Here is a 10746-nt window from a genome sequence, read left to right as displayed (position 1 = left end):
AAACGGATCCCTGGGAAGACGGAAGCATTTGGGCAAATAATACTAACTGGGGCTAAAATTCTGCCACTTCCAGTCCATCTGAGAGGACTTAGCCCCGAGCAGAACCAACCCTCCTCGTCAACTAGGGAGTTGAGCTTTTGATGTGTGATTATTTTTTTTTGTTTTGTGATAAGATATCTAACAAAATTATCATTTGAACCTTAAAAAGTATTTTATCCAGTGTGTGCTTATTTTTAGCTTAGTTTTAGATCTCTAGTAATGTCATACAAAATAGTCTCAATTTTATATATCTAAACTTTTCAGTTAAAAAAGCCTTGCATTAGCATGTGTGGTGTCGGGTTCCCTTACAGCCTTTTTATATTTACCCCTCTCCTCTCCTTCGTGGCCCCATCCCCACACACTCACTTCTGTGTCACAAGTGTGCTATTCCTCTCCCTGACGCTCTCTCCCTTCAAGCCCATTTCTCGCCCCCTCCAGCCCCCTTCCAGTTTTCTGGCTTCTCCCCTCCCTCAGTCTTACCTAGACACACATATATAAAAAGTCGAAGCTAAGGTCTGCATATGAAGGGGGAATTGAGGTGTTTATCTTTTTATCTTTCCTGGTGGGAGTAACCTTGCTTAATGTATTCCTTTGCAGGTCTACCCATCATTTCATTTTCTTTACAACTGGCGAAAAATTCCATTGCATAAATGCACCACATCTTCTCTATTCATTCCTCTGTTGATGGACATCTAAGCGAGCTGATGAACATCCTAGCTATTGTGAATGAGGCGAGCAGCAATGACCACGGCTGAGCCAGTCTTGGGGGTAGGATATGGAGTCCTTTGGGCGTGGGCAGCTGGGTCAGGTGCAGGTACAGCTCTTGGTGCCGACTGGCCACCGTGCTGTTTTCTGCCCTCTGGACTGAGTGGTGCTTACCACTCACAACCCCTGGGAATCGGGCCTTTCCCCATGCTGTGGTTATGTGCTCTTCACTTCATGCCTACTGATTCTGGTGGAGACACTGGCTTGCCAGTTTTGGTTAGGCAAAAATTCACACATGTTTTCTAAATCAGAAGCCCCACATGGACGAGGATGAAGATTCCCTCTTGTCGCCTTTTTCTGCTTCAAACTTTGCCCAATCCTACCCACCACAGCTTCCAGTCCTGAAAAAACCGTCCCCCACAGACTTGTAACTTCACAGAGGATGCAGAACGCCTGTTGGGGGCGTGTGTGCTTTGTGTGACCTGAGGATTATCCCTTTCCTCACGGGATTTGCCTTCTGCACCAGAAATGTGGAGTGTCATCATGTTGACAAGGAGTCTCTGAACAATTAATCTGTGTCATTAAGGGTTTGGTACCAACCTCATTGCATAAGTGTGGCCCTGGGCATCTCTGTAAGCCATTGTTCCCCTCCGTCTGCTGTGAAAGGTTTGACTGTGTACCCTGGTAGGTTCATCCTGGAGGAAGGAGTTCTCATTGACAATGAAAAGCTCCCATCAGATTTGCTTTGCAAATACAGCCCTCCTCTTGCTCAAGATCCACAGGCCTCAGGTGGAGCAGAATGCTGCTTTTGTAGCTCTCTGATCCCATCTACATAATAGAAACATTGTTTATGTAACTGACTTTTTCCTCACCAGACTGCATTGGCAGGCGGTTGGGGATCACTCTCTTCATTATGGTATCACCATCCCCACCATTTACCCCTGGTTGACATAGGCTGACTGGCATTTCACTTCTGCTTTTCCTCTTCAGAAACAGAGCTCGGTAGGCTCAAGGTCTGAGCACACAGTTGCTTCGCAGATAAATTGTTTGCTGAGGACAGGGACGTTCGTCATCTATACATGCACCAAACGGCATGTCCTTTGAAATAGATGAAACCGCGACGTCAACAGGTCCGTGTACCGGCAGCTCCCAAGGTTATCCCAGGATTCCTTTGGAAATTACCTTAACAATTAGTATTTAGGAGAACTTAGGAGGGGTAATTAAGTCAGAAAGTACAAGTCCGGGTGATGGCGTGGGGGAGGGGTTTAAAAGCACACAGTCCCGGACTCCCTTGGTTCAACTTGGGCTGACTTTACAATGGTGTGAAAATGATACATATTCAGTAGACTTCAGACTCCGAGTTTGGATCTTTTCCTGGGATTGAAATACATGCTCTGATGTGTGCTCATGATTCGGGGCAGCCGCAGTAGAGAGTGACAGCCAGCAGTCACCCATTCTATCGTGAAGGGGCTCCCCCAGTGCTCCACAAATCTTGCTGCCGAGCTGCCATGTTCAGTAGGGCAGTTTTATTAAATACGCTTTCAACTCAGGCTATTTTCAACTTGTGATAGGTTTTCCAGAATGTAATTCCATTGTCAGTCAAGAGGCAATCTGTGAGGCCCCTGACATCGTGAGAGGACTCCTCAAACGGGCCCCAGCCTTCCCTGTTGCTAAGCCATTATGTTCAGGAGAGCAGGATTATTACATACATTTTCACTTTAGGCCACTTTGAAGTTATCATGGCTTTTCTAGAATGTGGCCTCATTGCAGTCAAGAGGCATTGATGTAAGGTGTTGAGGCCTTCTCGGAGATCAATGTTCAGCAGGTTTGGAGGGAAGCGCAGGTATCTGCTTAGTTAACAGCCCCAAGTGTCCGCACGCAGGTGCTCCTCAATGCAGTTTGGTTCTCAGCACACTAGCCAAAGTAACACTGACTTTTGGGTCATTTGGTGGCACTGAGTTTTGTGAAGAAGTATTCCAAAGTTGTGTGACTGAAAATTAAAAAAAAAAAAATCTCTTGGAATCCCACCTGGATAAAATCGCATGTGTTCCAGCTGACAATGAAACAGAGATCTAGCTATCTGCTGCTGCCTAACATGTGACCCAACTGGAAACCATTAGATTTCGTGAGCCAGGAATTTAGGAAACACTTGTCGGGGCCATTTGAATCTGACCTGAAGCCCGGCAGCTGGGCCTGCAGGTCTGGCTGACTGACTGCCAAGATGGCTGTTTCACAGAGAAGCCCACACTTACACTCTCCTGTATCTCTCCTTCTCCCCACATGCTTCTCTTTTCATTTTCATGCTTAAAATCTACACAAAAAAGTCTTTTTAAATCTCCCTTCACACAAACATGGCCTTTTCCAATTCTGCTCAGGGCTACAGTGCTCCTTGTCATCTGTCTGTCTATCTGTCTGAATCACTCCTGACTTCCTGCCTGTCTGCCTGTCTGTCTGATTGCCTGTCACCGGCCTGTTGGATCTCTTCCAAGGCGGCTCTGCATGTACTTAGTTCATCTTCTTTAAGCATAATGGTCTCCTTTTAGACGGAGGCTGACATCCAGGAAGCAGGAAGTAGAGGCTGCCAGGCCGGTTAAGAGCTCTGTGCATAGCTTCATGGTGTTACTCCGTCATGCCACACTGGCCAAAGCAGTCATGTGGCCTGCCGAAATCAGGGGTGTGCACAATGGGCCCTGTTACCCGATGGGCTATTGCAGGGTCTCGTGTCAGAAGGATCCTCTGGGATAAGGGAGTCGCTAAAGCTGGCACTAAAAAAAATCCTCTCTTGCCTCCAAAACGCCCTTCTCCCCAGATGAGGCATTAAAGGGGATTCCCCGGAACATGTCTGCCCAGGAGGATTGCTGTATAATCTGCCCAGGAATGGAAGGAAGTATTTATTGGTAACAAAATGTGAGTGGCGGACCATTACTGCATTTCCACCGTGACAGGTCTTTATTTTGTTCCTTTGCAGAGTCTCTTGGCACTTTTGAGAAACTAATAGAACGTGTTTGTTTTTATATTTACCCCCTTGTGATCTCGGCACCCCCCTTCCCCCATGGGTGGATCTCCATGGGACACGAATCCCAAACTTCTTGTGCAGCCATGGGACAGCACTCCTGACCAGGAGTCGCTTTTGCATTTATAGATACGCTCCAACTTTCCCTGAGTTTTAAAAATTCATACGCTCCCATCTTAGCTCTTCCGTGGTATTTCCTCTCTCTAATTAGACTTAAAAATCCCATTTCTATGCCTCCTCAGATGTGGTGTTTCCATTCCGATTTCCGCCGGCTCACTCCTTTGAAATGGATGCTATCATGTCACTGACACTAACTAGGGTTTTATTACACTTTGGCAACACGGAATTGCAGGTTCTTTGCATTTTTAAATGTCTTCCCCACATGGAGGCTGTGCATACATTTCACTAAAATGCCTTGAACTTGATCCACAGATATCTGTGGTATTACTTTATGCTGAACAACAATTTTATACCCAGAGCCGTCCCTGTTGATCTGTGCATTTTAAATGTCATCTGCTCATATTTATAAATGTGGAAGGAGCATCCGTGAATTGAGTTTCTTGGGTCTCAGACACTTATGATTTACCTAATGAACAAATTTTAAAAAAAAGATGGAAGAGATTAAGAAGAAAAAAAAAAAGAAATCGGAGGCATACACAATTTCCGGGCGGTCAGGGTTTGTTTAAAGCCGCTTTATTCGACAGGAACGGTTAATAAAAGAAACATTTCCCCAAAGAATTGCTGTGGCCTTTAATTAAACTCCTTTCCCATAGGTTTGTGATATAGCATTGAACAATGTTCGGTCAGTTTCTCTGCCTGGGTTTCTTAGTCAGTCACATGCTGGACTTTATTGGATCCTGGGTCCTAAGGGAACATTAGGAGTGGAGAGAGGCAGACTGCATCAAATGAAAAGTTAATTGTGTTTAAGCTGTGTTGGAAGGCAGCCTCCGTGCTGCTTTGCTGAGAGCCAAGCTAAACACACAGGTGCCCAGCTGCCAGGCTGGAGGTTTACCTGGCTCAGAGGAAGCGTCGCAGCCCAGAGCCTGGTGACCGTGGCAAAGGCCAGCTCGCGGCCTTGCCTCTTGGCTACCTTGGCCTCCAGGGTAATGGACAATGAGGCGATTCGTCCTGCCCGTGGGTCTGGGAGTTTGGATTTTCTTTAAGAAAGGCATTCTGCGGGGCAGCAGTTTATCAAGACTCGGGAGTGTCTTGTGGGAGGCTGGTGATAGATGGTGTAACGGCCTGGGAGTTAAGCACTGTTGCAGGCACTAAAGAAGCATTTCATCTGACTTTCTTCCTACTTAAAAAAATTTAGTGTGTGTGAATGTATGAGTGTGTGTGTGTGAATGTGTGTGTGAATGTGTGTGAGTGTGTGTGAATGTGTGTGAGTGTGTGAGTGTGTGTGAATGTGTGTGTATGTGTGTGAGTGTGTGTGAATGTGTGAGTGTGTATGTGTGTGAGTGTGTGTGAGTGTGTGTGTGAATGTGTGTGTATGAGTGTGTGTGTGAATGTGTGTGTTTGTGAATGTGTGAGTATGTGTGTGAGTGTGTGTGTGTGTGTGTGTGTGTGTGCACGCACAGGCAGGCTTATGCTTGCCACGGCACATGTTTGGAGGCGAGAGGACAGATTTCTGGGGTCAGTTTTGTCGCTCCCCCTTGTTTCGAGGCACTGTCTCGTCTATTGTTTTTGTACTCCAGGCCAGCTGGTCTGTGAGTTTCCAACCAACTCCCGTCTCTGTCTCCCATCTCTCTGGGAGAATTCTGGAATCTCAGGTGTGTGCCACGGCCTCTGGCTCTTTACATGAGTTCTGAGAATCAAATTCAAGTTTCCAGGCTTCCAGAGCAAGCTCTTTCAGCCCCTGAGCCATCTCTCAGGCCCTCTTCTGCCTCCTGAGCAGAGAACCGTGGTTCAGCGTAGCAGTGTGCACTGCGGGGCTTAGCGTATCAGCTGGCAAAAGGGTATTATTTCTATGAGGCAAGAGAGGCAGCTCAGCCAGCCAGGTAAGTGCTTGCCACTCAAGCATGAGGGCCTGAGTTTGTATCACTCACACGCTCATAAAAAGCTGGGTATGGCGACTCATGGTTGTCGTCTCAGCCAGTACTGGGAGATGTAGACAGGTAGGTACTGGCCAGCCAGTCTGAATCAGTGAGTCCCAGGTTCAGCGAGACACCCTGTCTCCAAAAAGAAAAAAAAGAAAGAAAAAAGAAAAAGAAAAAAAAGAAAGAAAAAAAGTGGAGAATGGCATTGGCCTTTGGCCTTAAATGCATGTATGCTTATATGCCTACATACACTGCCCCCCCTCCCCACACACAAGGAAGTAGATCCTTTCTCAAGGAAATTTGTCCTTCTTGTCTGCTTTAGGTGTCTCACCTGCCCTTGCCCGTCTCTGGACGCATGTCCTTGGGCGGAGGACTCAGAAGCTTCTCAAATCTGCTAGCCTTCATCTGGAAGGGGCCGCGGTACCTATTTACTTCATGGTTGTTTATCCAGCCATCCACGTGTTTGTTTGTACTACCAAACATTAAGTTAAAACGCAAAATTGCTAATGTCAGACCATTCTTCAGTGTATAAAAATAGCAATTTTATGAGATTCATTATAACACCTTTTATATAAGAGACATAAGAGAGAGAGTATCATTAAACATCTCAGTAGTCACAAGATACATTGCCCAAAGAAGCATCTTGTGACCTAGGTTTTGGTGGTGACTATAAAAGCCATTCTCCTAAATAGTGGTCTTCCTTCTCTTTTGCACTGGGAGTCAGCATGTTGTGGTGGATCTTGCTTGGCCTCTATCACCTGACATTCGTGGAGCTGATCCTCTGGTCTCCCATTATGCAAAAGCAGCTTGGTCTTAGGGAAGGTCCTGGGCCTAAGTTTTCCATCTGATAATGCACATACCTAACCGATTGCTGAGCAGGTAACAGGAGGTAAACTCTGTCCTGCTAGATGTTACCTCCCTTACATCTCTTGTCGCCTCCTCTTGGGATCTGAAAATGGACTCGCTCTGAACTTCTTTTTTTGGGGGGGGGGGTGTTCAACCTAAGGGTCAGAAAAGTAAAACAGCCAGCCACTGACTCTTACCTCGACCTCAGTCTGAACATGAAGATCTTATTTCTAGGAATCTCAGAATGAGATTGTGTCTGAGAGTTGTCTCCTCGTGTTTTATAATCATCTCTAGTTCTGGGATTACAACACCACTGCCCAGTTTCTATGGCAACTAGTGTGGCTAATGGAATTGAAGGTGTGTGTCATTGCTGCCTGATCTGTAAGGCTGGCCAGTGTGGCTGTTTTACTTTTCTGATCCTCAAGCAAGCTTTATTTATTTATTTATTTATTTATTTTATTTTATTTTTTATTTTTCTTTTTACGTCTGTGATTGTGTTGGGCTTCCCTGTGCTAACCAGTCTGCATATGCTCGTTTCCTTCCACAAGAATGTTCTTCTCCCATGCTCTTCTTGGCATTTGAGATCTTGGCTTACTTATTTACAATTTTAATTGCATGTATGTTGTCTATCTCTGTGTGGGTATTTGTACATGGTGCAGGTGCCTATAGAGGTCTGAGAACATGACGGATCCTCTGAGGCTGGAGTTACAGCGTGGGGATTATTATAAGCTTCTGATGGGGTCTTGAGAACTGAACTTGGGTCCTTTGCAAGATCAGAATATATTGTTATCTACTGAGTTATTTAGCCCTACTAAAAAAGGTTGATGTGTACATGTGTGTGCATGTGTGTGTGTGTGTGTGTGTTTGTGTGGTGGGGCACATGTGTGTGTTGGAGACTGAGTGTAGAGGTAAGAGGTCAACTTCCGGTGCATTCCTTAGACACTAGCTTGTTTGTTTGTTTTTTTTTATTTTTTTATTTATTTATTTTTATTTATTTATTTTTTTAGACAGAGCATCTGACTGTCTTTTTCTCCCCAGTGCTGGATTCTAAGTGTGTACCACTATGGCTGTTTTTAACATGCACTCTGGTGATAGACCTCAGGCCTTTGAGTAGACCATTCCCCAACACTTAGCTCATTTCTTAATATTTTTAGCTGCCCGTGGTGTTTCTGATTGGGTTACAGCTGCTGAAATTTGGCATTCTCCTAGACCTCTGAAACTTCCTTTCAGAATAGCACTGGTCACAGCCATGGCTTGGAGAAACTGCCTGTCACCCCCATGTCACTATATGCGTGCTCCTTACTCATAGGACATGATATACTGCTTCCATGGCTCTCTGAAGTACCTGGTTCTTGGCTGAGTAAAATAATAAATGAGAAATCCAATGTTCTAACAGATTATATATATTTGCTTTTTCGAGACAAGGTTTCTCTGTAGCTTTGGAGCCTGTCCTGGAACTAGCTCTTGTAGACCAGGCTTGCCTCGAACTCACAGAGATCCACCTGCTTCTGCCTCCCAAGTGCTAGGATGAAAGGCGTGCACCACCACCACCCAGCCAGTTATATTTTGAAGCTTTAAGTGGTGAACTGTGAACATAAGAAGAACGTGCACTTGTTTGCGTGGGGATAATGGATGAACCCATTAGCAACTCATTAGCCTTGAAGGGCATTTTGGGTGATTAGGACAAAGCTTGAGAGTAAAGAGTCATGCTGATGTCTGAGCTTGGACATGCTGTGTCATGTATGTGCTCTGTGCCCCTGCAAAGGCCACATGTTGAGAGTCTAACTCCCCTACTTCAGAACACGACTGGATTCGAAGATTAGTGATGCTCAACAGAAATCTTTAGGGCCCCAACCTGATAAGACCGGTACCTTTATATAAGGAGAATATCGAACTCTGAGGCTCACAGGCTGGGAAGATAGAGTTACCTATCTTAAGTTAACATCAAAAGATGAAGGGGAAAGGCTCCCAAAGCACACTTTCTCACAGCCCTTGCAAGTAACTAACCTGTTGACATCTTGACTTTGAATCTGGCTTGAATGACAGTGAGATGACAAATTTCTATTATTTGAGCCACCCAGAATGTGCACATTGTCACAGCAACCTTAATAAGCAAGTATCCCAGTTAGTCAGCCCGGTATACAGTGATGTTGTGCAATAAGCAGTCCAGCAATCTCAGGGATGAATACCATAACATATTTTCTTGCTCATGACCTGAGGGTTGGGTAGTTCATCTAAACTCTCCAGGTGTTTCCAACCCTTGACCCACTGGCCATATGCAGCACAGGGCAGTTAGGAATGAGACCCAATAAAAATCATAAACTTAAAACAAGAGGTTTTGAATGATTTTAAAAATAGCTCAATTTGAGTGGTCCCCAAATGTGATCTTTGTAGATGGTGTCATATCACTATGTCAGAAAGCTTGGACATTTGCTAGGTTAACTTAGTTCTGTAACAGAAGATAACCTCCAGAGCCTGACAGCTAGGACAGAAGACAGAACAAGAGGCCAAGTGAAGCTATTCAGAGCCATTGGGAGCTGTTGGAAGCTTTTTCTCCTGGCATTCGGTTGGCCGAAAAAGCCACCTGGCTAGGCCTGCTGCAAATGAGCAGAAACACATACTCTATACAACCTGGTGAAGTTTTGATAAAAATCATGTGGTAACGAGAGGGAATGACAGTGACCCAACTAACCACAATGCCTGCATGCCACAGAGTTGTCCTTGGTAAATGAGTCTTGGGGGACAGAAATGGCTCATGTAGTAAAGGGGCTTGGTCCTAAGCCTGACGGCCTGGGTTTAATTTCTGGAACTCACTTGCATGTAGTGGTGCACACACACACACACGTACACACATGCACACACAGAATTAAAATAGAAGAGAGTTGGCATTCAGAGCTCGCACACACATGTACACACACACGCACACACAGAATTAAAATAGAAGAGAGCTGGCATTCAGAGCTCTCAGTGGACTGCCTGGCATCTAGTCAGTATTTGACAAATGGCCACGGGTATTATAATATTTTTGTTCTTGGAAAACCTCTAGTGTTCATCTTCTACTGTGAGTAGAAATACGCACTTACCCTGTACACGAGCAGAATTAGCTGAGCGAGTTGCATGGCTATTTGACTAAATGTCTCTGTGGGCCTCATTCCTGCGGCTGTGATTAATTCTTTTACATTCTTATAAATTGCATGTCTCTTTCATTGGGTTGGAACAGAGATATGATTTCAAGCTTATGTTCTCATTAGGATATCCAGGCCACAATTAAATGTCTTTCTCCCCCTCCCTTCTTGAAAAAAGAAATCAAAGATCCTAAAAATGGATCGTCATGAAAGGACACATAAATATGCTCCAGTCGATAGCTGAATTCTCTGAAGCACCATCGAGACAAAGTGTTAACTGTTCTGATTAAATTTGTGATTGGTTAAGCTAGAAATCCATACGGTCGCATGTCACACAATCTTTAATAAATGGCACGTGGAGTCTCTTAATTGTACCCATTTATCACTTCCTTCTGTTTCTGGATGCATAAAGTTATCAAAATCGGAAAAGTCAAACATTTTTACTTCTGCCTGCTTTGTTGGCCTTTGTTCTTTGCCTCTTTTGTACTGAAGCTCATTTGGAGTTAAATATTTCTAGCAAAGCCCTCATGACTAGTTTGCATCTAGACTGTAGCAGGAAACCTCCCTGCCAAGAAGAGGATTAGCACCAGTATTTTACAGTAGATCTTACTTTTTTCAAAAGAAGGGCTTATTCGTACCTGTTATTTTGTACATCAGAAATATTTTTTCCAAATCTAAATACTGTAGCAACTATCTTTGTATGTTTTTAATTTGACACTGGGCATTTAATATTGCTTCTAATGCTTAGATGCATAACAGTTGTAATGACCTGGGAAACTAGAAGTGGCCTTCCACCATGCCCGTTGCCTTTGCTCTTGGAAGTCGGTGAAGAGAGTTTGAAGTATACTGCCTGCCCTTGAACTGAGTCTCGCTGCAAGTTGAAGGAAGCACACTTCCAGGAAGTAGGGAATAGAAGATTCCTCACCAGCAAATTGAGGCATGGATTATAAACATCCTGATGTTGACTTACTTGGTGCAG

This window comes from Chionomys nivalis, chromosome 1 (assembly GCF_950005125.1).
Source record: "Chionomys nivalis chromosome 1, mChiNiv1.1, whole genome shotgun sequence".
Classification (NCBI taxonomy): Eukaryota; Metazoa; Chordata; class Mammalia; order Rodentia; family Cricetidae; genus Chionomys; species Chionomys nivalis.
Note: the sequence above shows the minus strand (reverse complement) of the source record.